The sequence below is a fragment of the Jaculus jaculus genome, chromosome 7 (genome assembly GCF_020740685.1).
Source record: "Jaculus jaculus isolate mJacJac1 chromosome 7, mJacJac1.mat.Y.cur, whole genome shotgun sequence".
NCBI lineage: Eukaryota > Metazoa > Chordata > Mammalia > Rodentia > Dipodidae > Jaculus > Jaculus jaculus.
Window position 1 is genome coordinate 27,674,616 of NC_059108.1, and position 24,233 is coordinate 27,698,848.

The 24,233-nt window shown below is 38.5% G+C and overlaps 1 pseudogene; it reads left to right on the forward strand.

Annotated features, from left to right (window-relative positions):
• LOC101607985 overlaps positions 1 to 23,518 on the forward strand; it is a 36,955-nt pseudogene extending 13,437 nt beyond the window's left edge.
• The last annotated feature ends 715 nt before the right edge of the window (positions 23,519 to 24,233 follow it).

Sequence of the window (24,233 nt, forward strand, 5' to 3'; positions counted from 1 at the left end):
CTGTTACAGAAATGTTTAATTATGTTTATAATAGCTTGTACCTGAGCACTTTACATACTGGAAATCATCTTATAGTGAGCTTTGAGTTCTGAAAATAACAAAAATTTTACATGGGTTACTTTAAAGAAATTGTCCTAGCAAACTTCATCCCTTGGTGTGCATCAGATTATCATTTCTTCAGAGATTTCAGTTATATTCAAACACGATCCAGCTGTCTGTGAAAAACAGCTTCAGGGCAAAGAGGCCATGCACTGGGCTTCTGTAGAATTATTGCTACATAAGAAATTAATTTCCTGACAGATGAGTAACAGGGGAAAATACAACATTCAGAGAGACAGGAGAGAGATTGTTCTGAACAGAGAAGCTGTGGTGCTGTGTGGAGGGGAAACAGGCCTGAGAAAGAAAGGGCAGATCAGGCTGAGTGACCAGGGAAATAAGCTCCAGGTTCAAGGTTGTTGCCCTTTGGCTTCATAACCAGAACTCAGTGTAGACAAACACCTCCCGTACCTTCTTGCATTATTATTTAGTGGTAGAATTTGAACGACTACCTCTAAAACTTTAAATCTTCTAGTTCTTTTCTATTATTTTTCTACCAGAAACTTTATTGTTTTAATTGAAAAGTTTCTACCTTCTTTTTTTTTTTTTTTTCCAAGGTATGATTTCACTCTAGTCCAGGCTGACATGGAATTCACTATGTAGTTTGCCTAGAACTCATGGCAATCCTCCACCTCTGTCTCCTGAGTGCTTGGATTAGAGGAGTAGGCCACCATACCTGGCTATTTCTACCATTTTTTAATGAAATTTTAACTTTATAATGGCATGGTTAGTTCTAATATTTAGTTATAATTAATAATCTTTAATCCAGAGGATGGATTCAGTAATATATTTTTAATCTACAAATTAGCTTTTGAGTCAAATCCCATTGCAATTGCCATTTTCATCTTTCATGGTTTAATTAACTAAGAAGATTTTAATATATGTTAGTGTAGCCACATTTCTAAAAATTAACCTTCACGATGTGTTGAGAATTAAATAATCACTATCAAGTTGCTGCAAAATTAATCCCTACCACATTAATATAACTACATCAAGTACATAAAGTAGCAGAGCTTACTGAGTTTAAAGTGCTTAGAATGTTTAGTTATGAAATCCATAATGCTGACCTCTTAGCTTTGGCCCACTCTCCCACCCAAGCATTCATTTTTATATAATTAAGAGCTGTCAAAGGTTGCCTTCATAACAACAGATTTTATTTGCTTCACTGAACTTAATGAAATTCATGTGCATAACTGAATTTCACAGTTATATTTAAACTGGGTACCTGAAGTTCTTATTTCTAAGGGTGTCTAATAATTTTAAAATATGAAAGCTATTGAAAAAGTCAAAGTGCTGGAGCCTTAAACCACAGATTAAAAGACATAAAAGGAGATGACTAGGATGTTAGAGAATTTCAATGTTTTTAGTCAACTCCTTCCAGTTTTGTGGTTGACTCATTCAGTCTTTGAGAGAATGTACATTCCTTTGGAAATGTGTCAGGTTGTTAGAAAAGTTTTTCTCAAAACCCACATTTTTGTTTTGGGAACTTACAGCCCCAAGGAAACATATTTAGCCTACCTCGTGGTTGTTTCCTCCAGCAAGCACTGAATTACAGAGACACCCCAATGTTTGGGCTGCCTGAGGAAGAAATAGGTGAATGTAGTCTTTATACCTCTTCCCAGTCTCCTCTCCCTCTTCCCCATTTCCTCTTCTCCCCTCTACTCCTCTAAATTTTCCTCTATTTCGATGATTAAATACTCTCCTCTCTCTTTGTGAAATGGATGTCTCCATTTTCTGAAGCACTTTAGACCCTCCAGATCTAGCCAGCATCTAGGCTCAGGCCCAGAGAAAATGTTAGAATTGCCCTCTACAGACATATTAATGCTTGGGTGACCAAAGGACTCCATGTTAGTACCAATTTACCTTACTAAGAGCTAAAAACTGTTAGAATAATATTCGTTCCTTTTATAGTTATGCCACAGAACACATTTCTCCCTCTATTCCCTATCCTCCTTTGTCCTATTTATCTGCTTTTCTTTTCTTTTATTTTATTATTTTATTTGTTTATTTACAACTTCCATAATTGTAAACAATAACCCATGGTAGTTCCCTCCCTTCCCCCACTTTCCCCTTTGAAACTCCACTCTCTAGCATATCCCCTCCCCTTCTCAACCAGTCTCTTTTATTTTGATGTCATGATCTTTTATTCCTATTATGATGGTCTTATGTAGGTAGTGTCAGGCACTGTGAGGTCATGGATATCCAGGTCATTTTGTGTCTCAAGGAGCACATTATAAGGAGTCCTACTCTTCCTTTGGCTCTTACATTCTTTTTGCCACCTCTTCTGCGATGGACCCTGAGCCATGGAAGGTGTGATTGAGATATTTCAGTGTTGAACACTCCTCTGTCACTTCATCTCAGCACCATAGTGCCTTCTGAGTCATCCCAAGGTCACTACCATCTGCAAAGAGAAGATTCTCTAGCCAAAAGTGAGGGTAGCATTAATATATGGGTATGAACATTAAGAAAAGTGCTTACTGGGCAGTTTGGTGAGCATAGTTTATGGTTTTATCCAGACAGCAGCAGACGTTACACTCCTAGGGTTCATGACTACCCCATTGTAGGTTTTCAGTATCAGGGATGTATTCCCTCCCATGGAGCAGGCCTCCAGTCAAATTAGAGGGCTGTTGGTTTTCCCCATAATAGACGTGCCACTATTGAACCCATTGGCTCATTTGGCCTGGCTGGTCAAATATAAGGCTTGCAGCAGTGTCCACTGTTGAGTATCTTCTCTGGTGATTTCTCTCTCTCCCATTGAACTGCATGCCATGTGGCTTTTTCCAGCTTTCTGTCAGCTGGTCTACATGGAGAAGGTTTTCAGCTCAGCTCCATCAAGGTTTCCCAGTGACCTTGCAGCAGGCGTATTTGGAGTCTTCAGCAATAGGGTCTTACCATCTATTCCTGGTAGGAAACCAAGGGTCTCGGAAATGGCCTGTAATGTTTTGGGGGCATCAGGGGCCTCCCTGGCCAACAACTCACTGGAAGGTATCCCATCCCTGGCACTGAAATTTTATAGTAACAATACATTGCTCCTGTGTGTTTCATTGTCCAAAAAAGTCGGTTTCCATATGACTTATTTATATCCTCTTAGATTTTGATTAGCCCTCCCTCCACCTTTCCTTTACTCAATCTCTTCCTCTGAACTCACTTAGGCCTTTTCACCCCCATTAATCTGTTCTACTTACTTATATACAATTCCATCTTATTAGGTTCCCCCTCCCTCCCTTTCTATTCCCTTTCCACATGCTAGCCAGCATTTATTTAATTTGTTTTCATGATGGTAGCCATTCTGATAGAAGTGAGATGGAATCTCAAAGTAGTTTGCATTTGTGTTTCCCTGATGGCTAAGGATGTAGAACAATTTTTTAGATGTGTATATGTAATCTTTATTTCTTCTTTTGAGAATTCCCAACTTAGTTTCATAGCCCATTTTTAATTGGGTTGTTTGATTTTTTATTATTTAGTTTTTTGAGTTCTTTGTATATCCTGGATATTAATTCTCTGTCACATGTCACGTATCTGGCAAAGATTTTCTCCCATTCAGTAAGTTGCTTTTTGCTCTATTCACAGTGCCCTTTGCTGTACAAAAGCTTTGTAATTTAATGAGGATCCAGTGATTGATTAGTGGTTTTATATCCTGAGCAACTGGGGTTATATTCACAAGGTCATTGCCTATGCCAATAGGTTGAATGGCTTCCCCTACTTTTTCCCCTAGCAGCTTCAGAGTTTTGGGTCTGATATTAAAGTCTTTGATCCATTTGGACTTAATTCTTGTACAATGAAAGAGATAAGGATCTATTTTGATCCTTCTACAGATACATAACCAGTTTTTACAGCACCAGTTTTGGCATTTTTGTCAAAGATCAGGTGGCTGGAGCTGCTCTGACTTACACCTCGGTCCTCTGCTCTGTTCCATTGATCTACATGTTTATTTTTTGCCAGTAGCAAGCTGTTTTTGTTACTATGACTCTGTAATATAGGTTAAAATCAGGTATGATGATACCACAAGTCTTATTTTTTGGCTCAAAATTGTTTTAGAGATTTGACATTTTTTTTGTGCTTCCAAGTGAATTTAAGGATTTTTTTCTATTTCTATGAAGTATGTCATTGGAATTTTGATGACGATTGCATTAAATGTGTAGATTGCTTTTGGTAAGATTGACATTTTTACAATATTGATTCTACCAATCCAAGAATATGGACTGTCTTTCCATTTCCTAGTGTCTTCTGCAATTTCGACCTTGAGTGTCTTAAAGTTTTCATTGCAGAGATCGTTCACTTCCTTGGTTAGGCTTATTCCAAAGTACTTTATTATGATTTTTTGATACAATTGTGAATAGGAGTGATTCCCTGATTTCATCCTCAGCATGTTTGTTATTAGCATATAGGAAGGCTACTGATTTCTGTGTGTTTATTTTGTATCTTGCTACATTGCTATGTTTATCAGCTCTAACAGTTTGCTTTGCTGTAGAGTCTTTAGGGTCCTTTATGTATAGAACCATATCATCTGCAAACAATGATAATTTGATATCTTCCTTTCCAATTTGTATCCGTTTTATATGTGTCTCTTGCCTTATTGCTATAGCTAAGACTTCCAGTACTATAGTAAATAAAAGTGAGGACAGTGGACATCCTTGTCTTGTTCCTGATTTTAGTGGAAAAGCTTCAAGTTTTTCTCCATTTAGTATTATGTTAGCTGTAGGTTTCTCATAAATAGACTTTATTATGTTGAGATATGTTCTTTTTAAAATATTTTATTTTTATTTACTTATTTGAGAGAGGGAGAGGGAGAGAGAAAGAGAGAAAGTGAGAATGGGCACACTAGGGCTTCCAGCCGCTGCAAACGAAAAACAGATGCATGTGCCACTTTATGCATTTGGCTTACATGGGTCCTGGGGAATTGAACTGTGGTCCTTTGGCTTTGCAGGCAAGTAACATAATTGCTAAGCCATGTATCCAGCCCTGAGATATGTTCTTTTTATTCCCAGTTTCTGTAGGAATTTTGTCATGAAGAGATATTAGATTTTGTCAAATGCTTTTGACGGCATCCTAATGAGATGATCATGTGATTTCTGTCCTTCAGTCCATTTATATAATGTATTACATTTATTGATTTGTGTATGTTGAATCATCCCTTCATTTCTGGGATAAAACTACTTGGACAGGGTGAATCATCTTTCTGATATAATCTTGTATTCTGTTTGCCAATATTTTGTTAAGAATTTTTGCATCTATGTTCATGAGGGAGATTGGTCTGTAATTTTCTGTTTTTGTTCTGTGTTTGGTTTTGATATAAAGGTGATGCTGGCTCTGCAGAAGGAGTTTGGAAAAACTCCTTCCTTTTCTATTTTATGGAAAAGTTTGAGAAGCATTGATGTTAGTTCTTCTATGAAGTTCTGGTAAAATTCACTAGTGAATCTATCTGAGCCTGGACTTTTTTTAGTTGGGAGATTTTCAATAACTACTTGAACTCTGTACTTATTATTGGTCTATTTTAGTGGTTAATTTCATCTTGATGTAATTTTGGTAGGTCATATAAATCAAGAAAACCATTAATTTCTTTCAGATTTTCAAACTTAGTCGAGTATATGTTCTTAAAGTATGTCCCTATGACTTTCTGAATTTCTTTGGCATCTGTTGTAATAGTACCTTTTTCACCTCTAATTTTATTAATTTGTGCCTCTTCTCTCTTTCTTTTGGTCAAATTTGCTAAGGGTTTATAAATCTTATTTATCCTTTGAAAGAACCAACTCTTTGTTTCATTGATTGTTTGGTGTTTTAAAAAAATTCATTATTTTCTGCCTTAATCTTTATTTCTTCCTGTCTACTGATTTTTGGTTTTCCTTGTTCTTTTTCCAAGGCCGTAAGGTGAATCATTAAGTTTGAATGGATACATCATGTGTTGGTACCATCTTTTCTCTCTTCCCTGCCCCCATTCCTCAGGGGCCCCTCTTCAGTAGGGTTGCTGGTATTCCCCATGGGATTGTGGGTTATGGGTTTGGGAGCAGTGGTCAGTTATTGAGGTGGGAGAGGCAATGCCTCTGGGTATGATATCCCAATCTGTGGCTTTTACAATCTTTCTACCCTCACTTCAGCAAAATTTCATAAGCCTTGGTGGATGTGTTTTAAGTACTTCAGTGATGAGCTCTTAGGAGCCTCTGGATCTCTGCTTTGGTAGGTGTTGAGTATCCTCAGCATCTGTCTCCTTCACCCAGGCACTGACTGTCAGGCTCACCATGGAAGTAGCACTTTTGCTTAGCTCTCCAATTTCTCTGTGTTTTCACCTAGATCTTGGCTGAGATGTGAGTGGTGGTTTATCTCCTCAGTCTCACTACCTTCTGAAAAAGAAAAACAGATTCTTCATTAGAGAGTAAAGCCAGCATAAATTGGATAAGCATTATTAATTTGAAAGATTTTGATGGATGTAGCCCTTCTTTTAGCCAAAGATTACTGGGAGCTTGACACTGAAGAGCATAAACTTTGTCTCCATAGGATTTTAACCTCATTCCCTGTTCCAGGTATAGGTGCCTTTCCACTGAATGGATTTCTTAGCCAATCAGAAATCCACTGGTTACCCACCAAGGCCATGTTTCATCATCTCACTGGTGTGCTCTTCTTGTCAGGCTGGTTGCTTTCAAGTAGCTTAGACCCACTGCTTATTCACTTCATTTATTGGTCACTTTCCACCAGTAGATTATGTAGTGCTTCATAGCAGTAGATGGGCTGTCTGGGGACTGGATGTCTTCCAGATTCTTGCCAGGACTCTCCGTGTCCTGTGTCAGAAGCACATAGTGTCTTCAGCAATAGGGTCTTACTTTTTACCTCAGGTGAGTAATCAAGTGCTTTGTGAGAAGCCTGTCTGCCTTTGGGACCTTGTGGGTCTCTGATAAACAGGGCAATGTAGGTAGCACTGATTTCTGGTACTGGGAGTTACCGTTCAGAGCCAATGTATTTTTTCAGAGTCAAAAAATTTTTAAGGTTAGGTTTCATCCAGCGCCCTTCTTTTCAGATGCTCCCCTTATATTCTTATTGAGAGTTTATCTTTTAGTCTACCTTCAAGGAGAAAGTTTTCTATTGTACCAGTTCATTTCAGGTTTAGTTTTGTGTTTATTTTTTCTCCAGCCTCCTCTTTCCCTCCCCTCCACATCCTTCCATTCCCATTGTCTGGGCCCCAAGTTGCCTATCCATAAGTCAGCAACTCAAGCTGATCCAGGTTAGGAACCACAGGTAAGTAAGAACACACATCATTTGTCTTTCTGTGACTCTGTGTGTTTGCTCAGTATGATCTGTTCCAAGTATACCCATTTTCCTACAAATTTTATTGTATCATTTTTTTATTGCTGCTGAGTATAATTTTATTGTGTATATGTACCACCACTTCATTACCCATTCATCCAGTGACAGACACCTGGGTTGATTCCATTTCTTAGCTATTATGATTTGAGCAGCTATAAACATTGTTGAGCAAATATCTCTATAGTGAAGCATTGAGCATTTAGGGTAAATGCCCAGTAAGGGAATAATTGGGTCTGTTGGTAGTTCTATATTCATCTTTTCCAGGAGTCTCAATTATGATTTCCATAATGGTTGTAAAAGTTTTCATTCCCATGGATTTTGAAGTTTTTTGTGCCTACTCTGAGTTTGGTTATTGTGATCTGCTTCCTGTAGGCATTTGAGTTTGAGTATTTGTTTCTTCTTTGTAGAGAATTTACTGAAATACTCTTTGTAGGTTTGGATTTGTGTTCTTATAATTGTAAAGCTGAGTTTTGTCATGGAAAGTTTTTCTTTCACCATCTATTATGAGGGATACTTTTGCTGGGTAGAGTAGTTTTGGTTGGAAGCCATAGGTTCTTAGACTTTGCAGTGTTTCATTCCAGGCCCTTTTAGCTTTCAGGGGTTTCCATTGAGAAGTCTGGAGTAATTCAATGGGGTTACCTTTAAAAGTGGTAAATTCTCTATAAAAAAAAGTAAGGGTTACCTCATTTGTCTGGTGCTAACTTACTCTCCGTTGGAGAATCTGCTTCTATTTTTCAGATAGATGTAGATCCTAAGAAGAGAGCCACCCCATCATACCTCAAAAGGGCGCCAGCTGAAACTAAGAACAACTGGTGAAACCAGCAAGGGTGCTGTTTTCTTGGTGAACCGGGTACCAGCACAAGGGTGAAGGAGACCAACATAGAGAAAAATCAACTCCTACCAAATCAGAGATCCAGAGACCCAGATGCCCCCAACACCTTATCACTGAAGCACACCAAAAATGAACCCAGCATGGCTCAGGGAAATTTTGCAGAAGAGGGGGTGGAAAGAATGTCAGAGCCACATGCTGTGTCATGATATACAGAGACATTTATCCTATTCATAACTGTGGGCTAACTCCAGAATGCATGACCCATATACCTCAAGAAGGAGGAGCCAAGGGGAGGGGGTAGGTCACGGATGAGCCTAATAATGGTACCAAACTGACTGACTGTATTCACTGAGTAGAAAACTAATTAATAAAAAAGATGTTATTCAATAAGTGTATAAACTAAAAATAAATCAGAAATCATAGGAATAATTTTGCATTTTCAAAAGTCAATGTGTTTGAGGTTTATTTGTATTATTATCAATTCTCTGTATACTCAATAAAATAGCAAAACTTAAAAAAAGGTTTGCATTCCCACCAACAGAGAATGAAGGTTCCTCTTTCCTCATATTCTCACCAGCATTTGTTGCTGTTTGATTTTTAAATGATTGCCATCCTTACCGTAGTGAGGTGGAGTCTCATAGTTCTTTTTTTTTTTTATTTTCTTATTTTAGAGAAAGATAAATTGGCAGAGAGAAGGATGTAAAGGAAGAGAAAAAGAGAATGGACACTCCAAGGCATCTAGCTGCTGCAACAAGCTCCAGATGCATTCACCACCTCATGCAACTGGCTTACATGGGTCCTGGGGAATTGAACCTGGGTCCTTTGGCTTTGCAGGCAAGTACCTTAACTGCTAAGCCATCTCTCCAGCCTTCATAGTTCTTTTAATTTGTATTTTCCTGATAGTTAAGGATGTTGAGCATTTTCTTAAGTGTATGTTAGTCATTTGTATTTCTTCCTCTGAGGACTCCCTATTCAGTTCTCTACCCCATTTTTTGAGTGGGTTGTTTGATTTTTCATTGCCTAATTTTTTTGAGTTCTCTGTAAATTCTAGATATTAGGCCTCTATCAGTGGGTTAGCTGGAAAAAATTTTCTCCCCTTCTGTAGATAATCTATTGGCTTTGCTTATGGTATGTCTGTCTGTGCAAAAGCTATTTTGCTTCATGAAATTCCATTGGTTGAGTGATAGTTTAATTTTCTGGGCTACTGGGGTATTATTCAGGAAGTCCTCCACTCCTATATTTTGGAGAGTTTCTTCTATTTTTTCTTCCAGCAGTTGAAGAGTTTCAGGTCTTATGTGGAGGTCTTTAATCCATTTGGAATTGATTTTTGTATATGGTGAGATGAGTGGATCTAGTTTTGTTTTTCTACATGTGGTTATCCAATTTTGTGAGCACCATTTGTTGAAGATGCTGTCTTTTCTGCAGTCTACAGTATTGGCACCTTTGTCAAAGATCAAGTAGCTGGAGTTACTTCACCTTAGTGATAGGTATTCATTTCTGTCCCATTGGTATATATGTCTGTTTTTATGCCAGTACCATGCTGTTTTTGTTGCTATGTCTTTTTTGTATAGCTTTAGATTGCATATAATGATACCTCCAGAGGTCTTTATTTTTCTGAGGATATGTTTGGATATGAACTCTACCTATCCAGGCGCATGGGAAGTCTCTTCATATACTCAAGTCCCTCTCAATTACTTTCTTGAGTATTTTTTAAAGATTTTATTTATTTATTTACTTATGAGAAAGAGAGAGACAGAGAGAGAGAGAGAGAGAGAAAGAGAGAGAGAATGGGTGCTCCAGGGCCTCTAGCCACTGCAAACTCCAGATGCATGCACCACCATGTGCACCTGATTTACTTGGGACCTGGAGAATTGAACCTGGGTCCTTAAGCTTCACAGGCAAGTGCTTTAGTCACTAAATCCATCTCTCCAGGCTTTCTAGAGTATTTTTATATTTTCACTGTATGGGTTTTTCACATCCTTGGTAAGTGTTATTCCAAAGTATTTGATTTTTTTTGTGGCTATTGAAAGTGGGACAGCCTTGCTTTTTTTTTTTTTTTTCTGTTTCTGTATATTTGTCCTTTTCACATAGAAAGGCTACTGATTTTTGTGTGTTGATTTTGTATCCTGTCACATTGTGAAGAAATAAATCACCTTTAAAAGTTTTGAGTTGCAGACTTTCAGGCCACTTATGTATAGGATTATGTTATCTGCAAATAGGGCTAATTTGAGTTCTCCCTTCCTAATCTCTATCCTGTTTATTTCTTTCTCCTCCCTTATTGATTAGGCCAGGAATTCTATTATTATTATTATTATTATTATTATTATTATTATTATTATTGAAGAGCAGTGGTGAGAGTGGGCACCTCTGTCTTGTTCTTGATCTCAAAGGGAATTCCTTGAGTCTTTCTTCACTAAGTATTAATTTGAGCCTTAAGTGTTTTATATATAGCTTTTAGTATGTTGATATATAAACCCTCTATGCCTAGTCTCTCCAGCATTTTGATCATGAATTGATGTACTTTGTCAAAGGCCTTCATGGCATTTATTGAAATGATCATATGGTTCTTGTGATTAAGTTTATTTATGTGATGTATTATGTTGACTGATTTCCATATGTTGAACAATCTCTTCATTGCTGTGATGAATCCTGCTTGATTAACGAGGATAATGCTTTTGATATATTATTGAATTTTTGAAGCTTATGTACAGGATCTTTGCATTTAATTTCATCAGGAATATAAGTCTATAGTTTTCTTTTCTTGTTATATCTCTGTCTGGTTTTGGTATTAGGGGAATGTTAGCTTCATAAAAAGGAGTTGGGGAACATTCCCTGTTCTCTGTTGTGTTTTTATACATCATGTCCATCTCCTTTCAGGTCAAGGTCTTATTTTCTTGATGCTTCCTGGAATTCATTCTTGCATTTGATCATGTCTTCATTAAGCTTAATCAGCTGGTTATTGATGTCCTCTATTTGTTGACTCACCTTCAATTCATTTATCTCTTTTGAGACCTATCTGGTTTTCTTCAATTAAGGTAATCCTAGTGACAAAAGCTGTGTGCTTTAAAAGACAGTTCTGCTCAATTTAATTTATGCAATTGTTGGTTTTTTGATGCTTTGCTTCTAATTCAGCAATTCATTTGCTTAGAGTCACATAGCTTGTTGCATTTTTATTTGGGGGTTCAATTTCTGTTGTTTTCTACGTTTTTATTGGTGGCTTCTTGTGGGGCTAGACATCCTTGGTGGAGATCTCTTAGTTTTCTGACTTTTATTTTTTACATTGTGGTCTACCCCATCTTGGGGCAAAAGTCTTATTTTATTAAAGAGGAAGCAAGTATTTTTCCTTGTAGGATCTTTAGTGAGTGTTCTGTTTTAAATGTGAACTAGATTGGAGTAGGATGGGGTCATAACTGCAGTTGTGCAGATTGTGGGTGTTGCCAGCGTACCAAGGGTACCTGGGGCACAGGCAGCTCAGGCCTGGTCACTCCACTTGCATGCACTCTTCAGCACAGGGTTACGGGGATTTGGGGAACCAGGTATGGGGGAACCAGAAGTTGGAGAGCCAGGAAGCTGGGGAACCAGGAGCAAAAGGCCAGCTCCCACATCCTCTGGCTCAGGGAAACAGGGAGTTGGAGATCCAGGGGTCTGTCAGTCTGGAAGTCAGAACAAAGGGTTTGCTTCTGCAGCATTCACTCAGGGTCCAGACTGGCCCAAGCCACCAGCAGGGGTACCAGAGCCAGTGAACTGAGGGGTGGGGAGCAAACCAGCAGCTCTGGCCTAAGCACTCCCGGCGCACCCTCTAACACCGGGAGTGTGTAGCACCAGGGGCCAGTCAATCAGGAAGCAGGAGCAAGAGGCCTGCTTCTGCAGCACACACACAGGGTCCAGGCTGCCCCTGTGCAGGATCTAGGCCATTCCTGCTTTTATTTCTTTATTTTTTTGTGTTATCGCTTTATACTGATGGTTCACAGTTTACCAGATATGTGTTGACACATGCTAAGTCCTAACTTCCTATTGTTTGCCTCCTTCCTCTTTCCCTCCTTCCTTTCCTTTTGGTTTCCTGAGACAAGGTATCCCAATGTACCCAGGACTACAAATTTTTGATTCTCCTGCATTATCTATCCCAGTGCTGGAACTAACAATGCCCACTATGGTGCTTTGCTTTGTTTTCATATTTTCAATGACTAAAAATATTATGTATTTGCTTCATCTGTAATTTCAACCCTGTTAGTTCACTTCACATATAACAGGAATTCTGAGTTATGCATTGGTTTCTAATGTTTGAGTGGCACACAGGCAAGGTAGTATTGCATCAACCACAAAGGCTGGGCCACTAGATCTTGCACCTCTGAGCTCTGCTTCCCAGCAAGGAGCCTGAGCCTTGTTCTCAGGGTTTGGCTTCATCATGCTTGGGCATTAATTGAATTATAAACCAGGGCTGGGGAAGTGGTTCTTGCTTGCAAAGCAGATTGAACTGTGCTCAATTTCCCAGTACCCACATAAAGCCAGATCCACAAAGTGGAATATGCATCTGGAGTGACCAGAGACCCTGGTACGCTCATTCTCTCTCCCTCCCTCTCTCTCTCTCTCTCTCTCTCTCTCTCTCTCTCTCTCTTTGCCCCTGTTTCTCTCTTTTCTTTCTTTCTGTAAAAAATCCTTATAATGGGCTGGAGAAATGGCTTAGTGGTTAAGCGCTTGCCTATGAAGCCTAAGGACCCTGGTTCGAGGCTCCATTCACCAGGACCCATGTTAGCTAGATGCGCAAGGGGGCGCATGCGTCTGGAGTTCGTTTGCAGTGGCTGAATGCTCTGGTGTGCCCATTCTCTCCCTCTCTCTATCTGCCTCTTTTTCTCTCTCTGTGACTGTTGCCCTCAAATAAATAAATAAATAAAAATAAACAAAAAATTTTAAAAACCTTATAAAAATACTTTATGGAAGTTTGCATTTTCTGGACTGGGTCATTAACCCATATAAGAGCCTCAAAAACATATTCTAAAGTGCTTGCATAAGCACAATGTCAGATTCTCTAGTTTGCAGTGACTTCATATCACTGTGTCAGATTCTCTTTCAGATATCTTAGCACTATGAAGTCACTTCTGAAAGATGTATTAAATGATTTGGAGCCTTTGAATTGTCTAGAAATTTAGAAAAGCATATGGGCTAGCACATTAGAACAACACATAGTTGTTCAAAAATATTATCTGGATGTATAAAAACACATCAAGTTTTCTCAGAACTGTCACCAAACAGAAGAATGCAAAAAGCTGTCACTCCTGTTTAAGTCTTTATGTATAAAATCTACCAGATTTACATATTTATAAATGCATAATATAAATTAACTTGGATTAAGAATCATTTTCTTGATTATGGAGTTTCAAGTTCTGACTTTTTGAAATATGCCATGAAATTGCAATATCCATAACATTTTCAAAATGTATTATAATTTTGTATTGTAATCATGGTCTAAAGGTTCATTAACTTGAATGTTAAGATAAAGTGGTGTTGCTCAAATTCCCACTTTGTGTTTTTGAAGTTTTGTCCTTTTAAAGTAAAAAGTTAAAGTACTTTGGAATAACCTATAATGGAATAGTTGGGTAATTTTTGATGGATAAAGTCAGATGTACAATTTTATCTCTTATTTCATTGGCTTCCACTTTATCAGTAAAAAATTTCTTCCACATAGTTTCATGTGGCAGAAATCAAGCAAAAGAAAACAAAAAACAAAAAAACACCAACACACACACACAAAGGTACCTTCCACTACAGGTCAAAACAATACTCTGTGAGGCACAGTCTCACCACTGTAGCTCAGCCTAATGTGTAACTCACTGGGTAGCCCAGGGTGGCCTGTAACTCACTTTTTAGGCCAGGATGGCCTCTAACTCATGGTGATCCTTCTACCTCAGTCTCCCAGGTGCTGATACTAAAGGTGTGCACCACTATCCCTGGAAAACTCCTTCTGATGAGCAGGATTTTATGTTTTGTTTGTTTGCTGGTTTAGAATATGCTTAGGAGTTCATGTACTAAGAATAAGTAAAATGGGATGCTCAGGTTTGTTGAGTCTGTTACAGACTATATTGGGTTTGGATGTATACTGAATGAGCCATCATTTGTGCTGTTCCTGAGATGTGCCTTGAACCAGCTTCAGGATTCCTCAACTTGATCAAGGTAGGAAGCTAAAAGCCACTGTTCACATCATCATCTTATACTTTACATTTGGTATGAGTACTGAAAGATGGGCCAGCGCAGGCAGCGGGCTCTCAGGTGTGCTCCTGACAGTGCAGCTCACTGGTCACTCTGACGCTGACTCTTCTGTTTGGGGAAGAGGGACATGCTCCTCTTTTCCAGTTTTGCCCACTACACTTACTTTTTTCATTAAAAATTTATTTATTTATTCCATTAAGTAGAAACTTTGTATGGATATAGCATATGTTGGTACCACCATGTTCCTCCTCCCTGCCCCACTCCACTGAGGGCTCTCCTTAGTGGGATTGCTGCTATTCACCATGGGGTTGTGGGTTATCAGTTATGAGAGCAGCAGTCAGTCATTGTGGGAGGAGGGGAAATGCCTCTGGATCTTTCCTTCAACCCTGTGGCTCTTACAGTCTTTCTGCCCCCTCTTTCATGAAACTCCCCGAGCCTTGGTGGGTGTATGTCAAGTCTACTTTAGTGTTAAGCTCTCAGCAGCTTCTGGATTTCTGCCTTGGTACATTTTGAGGATCCTCAGTGTCTGTCCCCATCTCCCTGATGCAGGTTGTCAGGCTCATCATGGGACCAGCACTCTTGCTCACCTCTCCAAGTCCTCTGTGGTTTCACCTGAGCCCTGGCTGATGTGGAAGGGGTGGTTCATCTTCTGCCAGGGAGTTAACTTTATCTTCTTGTCTTGTAGATAGATTTTGGCTGTCCTCGATTCTCACTGTCAGATTCGCCAATGGAAAGCAAGATCAGCATAGGTTTAAGGGGATGAGCATTGTTAATTTTAGAGAGTGTTGATGGGTGTAGCCTCTCTTTTGGCCAAAAACTACTGGGAGCTTCTCATTGGAGTCCCTCTTTACTGCTTTTGGGAGTGAAAACTTGCATAACCACTGTAGAAATTAATATAGAGACTCCTGAAAAAGATGAAAATAGAGCTGCCAACTGACCTAGCCATTGCTCTACAGGACACCTACCCTAAAGCCTCCACTCTTCACTGAAGAGATATTTGCTCAACCATGTTTTTAGCTGCTCAATTCACAATAGCTAATAGCTGGAGTCAACCCAGATGCTCATCGTTTGATGAATGGATAATGAAGATGTGGCACATTTACACAATGGAATTCTACTCAGCAGCAAGGAAAATAATGGAAAATTTACAGACTGGGAACAGATCATAGTAAGCGAACACACACGGACACAGAAAGACAAATACCACATGTTCTCCCTCATCTGTGGTTCCTAACTTGGAACTGCTTGAGTTGCAAGTATACCCAGCAGGCAACTTGAGGAATAGATAATAGGGATAGATGGGTTTGTGATGAGGGGAATGAGAGGATGGGAGGATATTACACAAAACTAAATCCATAATGAATTGCTGCCATAGAAACTTTACTCCTGTCTAGTAGACTAAAAGATATAACCCTCAATAGGAATATGGCAGGAGGGATTTCTGGTATGAAAGGCCTTGGAAAGTGTGGGATGAAGCCTAACCTGAAACATTTGGCTCTGGCTTGTAGCTCCCATGACCAGAAATTGGTCATTGAACAACTGTTGGTTGGAAAGACCTATGGGGTTCTCAAAAAAAAAAAAAAAAGACAGACTTATGTTAAAGCATTTGATTACTTGCCTGAGATAAAAGGTAAGACACTATTGATGAAGACACCACATACTGCCAACACAGACCATAGAGAGATCTGACTGGAAGGAAGCCAGATCACAGATGTTTAGTCCTTATAGTTCTGGAAAGCATTACATGATCTGCTGGGGGAAGATGGCCAACAACATTGTGAGCAATCAGGGGACACTGCTATATAATAAAAGCAACCAGCCTGACAAGATGTAAAAACCTGTGTAATAGTTGCACCCAGCCTAAGTGGGTAACCAATGGCTTTCTGATTAGTTAACAGATCCACTCAGTGGAAAGGAACACATAGCTGGAACTGAGAATCAAGTCAGAATCCTGTGGAGACCACTACACTTTTATTGGCTCTGTTTTATTTATTTATTTTAAAGATTTTATTTTTATTTATTTATTCATTTATTTATTTATTTATTTATTTATTTATTTATTTATTTGAGACAGACAGAGAGAGAGAGAGAGAGAGAGAGAGAGAGAGAGGGAGAGAGAGAGAGAGAATGGTCACACCAAGGCCTCTAGTTACTGCAAATGAACTCCAGATGCATGTGCCACCATGTGCATTTGGCTTATGTGGGACCTGGAGAGTTGAACCTGGGTCCTTAAGGTTTCACAGGCATGTACCTTAACTGCTAAACCATCTCTCCAGCCCTATTGGCTGTTTTAAATTGCAAAGTGCCTGCTGAGAAGTTAATTCAAATGAATCATTATGTAGGGTAGGAAAGTTGAGAAAACGGCTGGATAGATGGCTCAGTGGGTAAAGGCATTTGCTTGTAAGGCCTGAGGACCCTAGCTCAATTCCCCAGTACCAAGGAAAAGCCAGATACTCAAAGTAGCGCATATGGCTGGAGTTTGTTTGCAGTGATAGGAGGCCCTGGCATTCCCATATGTGAATTCTTTCTTTCTGCTCCTTCTCTAATAAATAAATAAGTAAATAATATTTTTTAATAAAGAAAAGCTGAGCATAGCATGAATTTAACTTTCTAACTGTAGCCATGGCTTCTTTTTTTTTTTTTTTTAAAAAACTCTTTTATTATTAATTTTCATACTTGTCATAATGTGTTTTGAATATAATCTCCTTTCCTTGTCCTCCTTCGACTTAAGCCCTTTGACTTTCCAACTAGCATTCACCACTCTGCTTCATGATTGTAGGATTACTGTGACCAGCTATGCAGCATTCTCCCACTGCCATGAACTATATTATCTTTACGTGGGAGCCAAAGTAAACCTCCCTTAAGCTGCTTCTTGTCAAGTACTTTGTCACAGCATTGAGAAAAGTTAACTACTGTTGCCTAAGGTTTGATGTATAATTATTGCATTTGATCATTCAAGTAATGATAGTTTTTTTTTAGTTATAATGTCTTCCTAAACTCATTAAAAACTTGGAAATATGTACGTTACTCAAGAGAATATTTCAACTTCTTAATTTGAGTTATTCTTGTAAGGTTTTGCTATTGTAACATTAAGTTTATTGTATTTAAATTAAATATAGAGAGGTGAATAACATATCTTCAATATTTTTAGACATTTGGTTTTGGCTACTTTATAGTCAATTTTTGTAAATGTTTTATTTTGTTTAAAAAATGCTTGGAGGCTAGGGCTAGAGAGATGGCTTAGCAGGTACCAAAGGTACCAGGTTTGATCCCCATAGCCCATGTAAACCAGATGCACAAAGTGGCACATGCATCTGGAGTTTGCTTGCAGTGGAAAGGCCCTGGAATGCCCATTCTCTCTTTCTCTTCTCTCTCTCTCAAATAAATAAATAAGTAAATAAATAAAAATAAAACTCTACACTTTAAAAAGTATGCTTGGTTTTAGGGCTCTCCATATAAAGCTATTGTATCCACATTATAATTGTTTTGTTAAGATATATATCCTTACCAGTTTCTTATTTGTCTATTTCTAATAAAATTTACTGAATTATATTCCTCCAAATTTCTTTTCTTTCATTGGTAAGTTTTAATAGGGTAAAGATTGGTGTATTTTTGGTACATTTTACCTCAAAAGTTCTTTTAAATCAATTTCCTAAAATCTGATGACATTTCTGTCTTAAATTTTATATTATCTGAAATTTATTTTCACACAGGGGTTCTACTGTTGTTTTTGGTAGTACTTGCTTGGCAAATAGTTCAACCTTTACAACTTTTCATCCATTTCTCTCAGTATGCTACAAGCTGTCTTTGTAAGCCTCAAGCAGATTTTAGAAATTAAGATTTGATTTTTATTGATGAATTGAGCCTAATTTTTCTTGGCTTCATGTTTGCTGCCTTACTTTGTGCTTTCCTTTCACATTAGTATTTCTTGTTTTATGTTGGAATGTGTGTTTCTTTTGTGTATAAAACATATCTGTTTCTATTATTTTTGTAGTTACTTTTGAATTTCAAAATGCACATTGGATGGAATTAAAAGAAATGAGGAAATATCTACTATTTGTCTCCCAAAGTTGTTGTTAGTCAGAAGTCTTTCAAAATTGTAAACAATCAATAATTTTTGTTTTCAATATTTCCTTTGTGTTCCATTCATATTGTCTCTCAGGTGGCTTCTGTGCATAATAAATTGTTTGTGTATTTGATTTATCTGAAACATCAGTCCTTGGCCTTCATGCTCGAACAATACTTTACCAGCCTTAATGTACTTAGCTGGGTATTGTTTTTCATCAATATTTTGGCAGTATTATTTGTTTTGCCATATTCTGATGAGGAATATGATTTCAAATTGAAATTTCTTTTAGATAATCTGTGTTTCCTTTTGAAACTTTGTTTTTAATCTTTTGTTATATGTTTTGCTCTATTATAATCTAAGGTAGTATCTTTCTGTTTGTTAGCTTGGGTCTAGTCATCTTCCTTAATTATCTTCACTGGAAATTGAATTATTCCAAAAGACTCTTTTATTCATTGTTATTTCAAATGGTCTCACTTTTTAAACAACTTTCTCTTCCAGAATTAGTAGAAATTATGTGAATTTTTCTTTCCCTTCACTAAGTGCTTCATTTTGAAAAATTTTCTCATCTCTGTGATTGAGTTTACTACTTTTAAATCTACATTCTACTATTTGAATTCATCATTATTATTATTATTTCTTGGTTAGGATGGTTAGTATTTCTATTTGAAGCCCACTTAAGTGTTTCCTGATCCAACTTTTTACATTATATTTTAATCTACTTACTACTGTTAATATTTTGCTATTCTCTTTAGATTGGCTTATTTCTCCACATCTGGGGTTAGTACTCCTGTTTGTTTATACTTGGCAGTTGTTTTTATTTATTTTCCAACTATTTAATGGTGATCAATTATTTCCTTCGGGGATTTGTAACTTTCTTATTTACTTGTTTAAGAGATATGTTTAAATTTTTATGAACTTTATAAACCTGTGGCTTTCCTTAATAACTGTTTTACAAAATTTGTAAGACAAACATTTTAAATGATATATCCTTACATAATTGTGTGTTTCAATTAGTGTAGAATAATGAAATGAAAAATTAAACTGAAAATATTCTTAACATCTGTACTTATCTAAAATATTGACTTTAATAGAGAAAAAAAACACATGTAATATTTTAAAAAGATAATTATTGTATTCTGGAGATTAGAAACACAGCTTCTTACTAATAGGAAATAGAAACTATTATAATAATCAAATTGATGGAAACATTTTCCCTTTTCCACATGAATTCTGCAACAGAAGGGAACAGTTTACTTTCCAACTTGCTTCTGGTTGCAATGGGTAAAGTCATTTACAAGCAGGCTTGTAAAGACCACATGGTGTGGCGTTCCTGCTTTAAATTTCTGAAACTTAACCTTAGTTATTCTTCCTAACTCTTCATTTGTTTTAGCATCATACCATTAATAAACCATTAATAAAATTAATATTTATTAATAAAATAATAATATTTATTAATAAAATTAATAAATTAATAAAATGGTTTATGTCCTTATTATTTTGATTTTGAGAAATTCTGTCTGCACTCTACTCTGGTTGTTATCTCTGTAACAAATACATGTTTTAGAGATGATTTCTGGTGGCTATTTCCTTTTCACTCTGTTAATAGCGAACTCCAATAGACAAAGGATGTTGATTTTAAGGAACTGAATTTCTGGTATGGTTAGTGCAATTTGGTTCTGTTTAAAAAATATTGGATTATCCTAAAGAAGTCTCTTTAAGATTATTGTTGTTGTTGTTTTTTCTAGGTAGGGTCTCACTCTAACCCAGGTTGACCTTGAATTCACTATGTAGTCTCAGGGTGGCCTTGAACTCACAGTGATCCATCTACCTGTGCCTCCTGAGTGCTGGGATTAAAGGAATGCATCACCATGCCTGGTTGGAGAGCTTATATTTTTATTTATTTATTTATTTGACAGAGAAAGAAGGAGGGAGGGAGGGAGGAGGAGAGAGAGAGAGAGAAAGAATGGGCATGCCAGGGCCTCCACCCACTGCAAATGAACTCCAGATACATGTGTCCTTGTGCATTTGGCTAACATGGGTCCTGGGGAATCAAACCTGGGTCTATTGGCTTCGCAGGCAAATGCCTTAACCACGAAGCCATTCCTCCAGCCCCGGCTGGAGAGCTTTTATTGGTAGTATATTGACATGTATAGTCTGTCTATGATTGATTTTTACATGCAGTGTAAGGTACAGAACTGGACATACTATCTGGGTAAATAATTTATCTACACCCACTTTGTGTACAGGAAATGCATCCTCCACTACAAGACATAACTATCCTTATCACACTAAACAGCCATCTAAGTGCAAGTCCATTTCAGGGCATTCCACCCCATTTCATTGGTCTACTTTAATTAGGACAAGTTAATCATAACTTCTAGTATCTGGAACTATTAGTCCTCCCATTTTGTTGTTCTCTGAGGTTTCCTTTTCTATATGCACACATGTATATACATACCCTCTGATGAGAATTTAGGATTAGATTACATGTATTGTTTACTTTGGGAAAAGCTGATGTTTTAAATAATCTTCTATGGGAACATGTCATTGTGCTGGCCCTATCACACAATGGGTCAGGGCTTGAGCATAAAACTCAATAACTCAGCATTACCCCAACTATGAAGGAGGACTTTAAAAACCCTAGCCAACTGATTACCACACGAAACACTTATTCTTGTATTCAGCATCATTAGCTTGTGTTTTGATGTTAATATTTTTTTATTTTATTTTTTCAAGGTAGGATCTCGCTTTAGCCTATTCTGACCTAGAATTCACTATGTAGTCTCAGGGTGGCCTCAAACTCAAGGAGATTCTCCAATCTCTGCCTTAGCTTGAGTTTTCAACAAGAAGGATGAGGTTCATTTAGGTCAAAGATAAACACATCCCTCTCCTCAGTATTTAACAATTGGAACTGACTGCTTGGAACCTGACCCAGGGACTTGTGATGCCATATATAAACAATTATAGCTGAATGACCCACTTGCTTCATCCCAAGAGACCAGTCACAGGAAGGAGAGTGAGTTATGAAATTTATTCCTAAGAAGATAGTGAGCTCCTCATAGATCATATATTCAAATAAACTTTACAAAATGACCAGAGATAAGAACAAACAACTTCTGTTAAATGTTACAAAAGGATTTCATGCCCTCTTAGGAAGCTATCCCCACTTCTCAGAATTTACCCCCTGTGTTCCTGTTCTCCCGTATAGCATGCATTCATTTTTTAAAATAAACATTTATCTATTTTCAAGGAGAGAGACAGAGAGATAGAGAATGGACACACTGGGGTCTCTAGCTGCTGCAAATGAACTCCAGATGCATACAGCACTTTGTGCATCTGGCTTTACATGGGTACTGGCGAATGGAACCAACGTTATTAGGCCTTGTAGGCAAGTGCCTTAACTGCTGAGCTATCTCTCCAGCCCTCTAGCATGTATTCTTTATTAAAGCTTTTGTGTATGTCCAAGCAACTTGTGGTCTAAGCTACTCAGCAGCAAATAATCTGATGTGATGCTCACACAAGTGCAAAAGTGGTGCACAGCCATGGTGGGAAACCAACTGCTCTTGATTTGGTTAATTGATCTGCTCAGTGGAACAGAATCCATAGCTAGAGCTGGGAATCAAGTGTGAACTGGATCCAAAATGAGCCCACTCTCCATTATTGAACTCCCACCAATCGTGGGCTACACGAGGACCTACACCTATTAAATTCTCTCTAAAAAAACCAAAGGTTATCCCATTTATCTGGTGCTAACTTCACTCTCCATTGGAGAATTTTCCTCTCTTTTTCAGCTGGAAGCAGATTCTAAGAACAGAATTAGCCCATCACGCCTCAAAAAGGCCACAGGTGAAACTAAGATTATTTGGGGAAATGAGCAAGAGTGCTGCTTCCTTGGTGAACCTGGTACCAGCACAAGGGTGAAGGAGATAGACACAGAAAATACTCAACTCGTTGGGCGTGGTGGCACACGCCTTTAATCCCAGCACTCGGGAGGCAGAGGTAGGAGGATCACTGTGAGTTCAAGGCCACCCTGAGACTACATAGTGAATTCCAGGTCAGCCTGGGCTAGAGTGAGACCTACCTTGAAAAACCAAAAAAAAAAAAAAAGAAAAGAAAAGAAAATACTCAACTCCTATCAGACCAGATGTCCAGAGATGCAGAAGCTCCCAAGATCTCATCCCTGAAGCAGACCTAAAATGAACCCAACGTGGCCCAGGGAAATCTGCATTAGAGGGGGTGGAAAGAAGGTTAGAGCCACATGTTGGGTCATTATGCACAGAGACATTGCCTCTTACCCATACCTGATCGCTACCCCCACAATGCATGACCCAAGTTCCCCAAGGAGGGTCCCTGCAGAGAGGGGAGGATAGGGAGGAGGCTAAGGATGGATGGTACCAACATGGCTGTATACACACTGTGTACATAACTAATTAAGAAAAAAAAAACTTTTGTATCAAGTGGCCCCAGCGTCCTCTGCAGGGGTGAGTGGATCCAGACGCCAAGCGAGGCCAAGGCCCACAGCGCCGGTCCTTACGACTCCTGGGACAAGGATGTGTACTCCGAGCCCCCGAGCCACATGCGGGCCCCTTGCCACAGACGTCGCTGCCCAATCCCACTACCTACGTGACAAAAGCCTTCGAACTCCTCGTGGGCCCGCCCGTGACCCGAGTGAGAGTTTACAGAGCGACAGCTTGCTAAGAATGGCTCTAACTAGTACCATCGGCAGCATCACCGCGGGCCAGACGTCACAGAGTGCAAGGAGGATGTCATCCTGCGCATCTGCGAGGCCGAGTTGCAATGGAGAGGGGACTCCAAAGTTGACCAGCATATTGTCAGGGGAAGGAGAGAACTGCAGGCAGAACTGGGCCAAGGAGCTGGAGCAATTCACCAAGTGGGCCAAAGCCTACCAAGACCGCCATCGTGACCTAGGAGCCCATTGTTGTTCCAGAAAGTGTCTGGCCAAGCAGAAGGAGAGAATGATGGCAGAGAGAAGGGCTGCTAAGGAGGCTGCCGCCGCCTGAGGGATCCACTAACATACTTGTTGCATTGCTGAAATAAAGTGGTGTACCTTACTTGTGAAAAAAGAAACACACACACACACACACACACACATAATAATAATAATAATAATAATAATAATAATAATAATAACACACGTTTTTGTATCAGTTCTGGTCTGGTAAGTACTTTTACAATTGTCCTTTGGGCTCATTGTTCCCAGCATGGCAGTTAGTGAACCTGTCTTGTGTTACACTGTTGAGACATGACAGAGTCCATATTTGCTTCATTTCAGTGGTGGTGGTCCTCTAATTCTCTTTTGACTCAGTATATATTTTTCTGTGTCCATATTTCCTCCAAACTGATTCCTAGGGAACCCAAAGGCCATGATTCTCTTTATATATTATTTACTTTGAAATAGGATGTAGATGAAGACAGCTTAGTCTAAAGGTATTATTCCCAGAGTCTTGACAAGTACATGTAGTTGAACTAATTCAAACATCCATTTAGACACGGAACATTACCATAACCCCCAGAAAGCTCCCCTGTGTCTGTACTTCTCATGGACAGCCAGCCACTCTTCTGAGTTTTCTAGTAGAGAAGAGTTTCCTGATTCAGAACTTACAGTGAATGGAATACCAGTGTCTGTTGTTTTGAATAAGACTTGTTTTACCAGACATAATGCATTTGAGATTATTTCATTCGTTAAGTGTATTAGTAGTTTGGGTTTTTTATGTA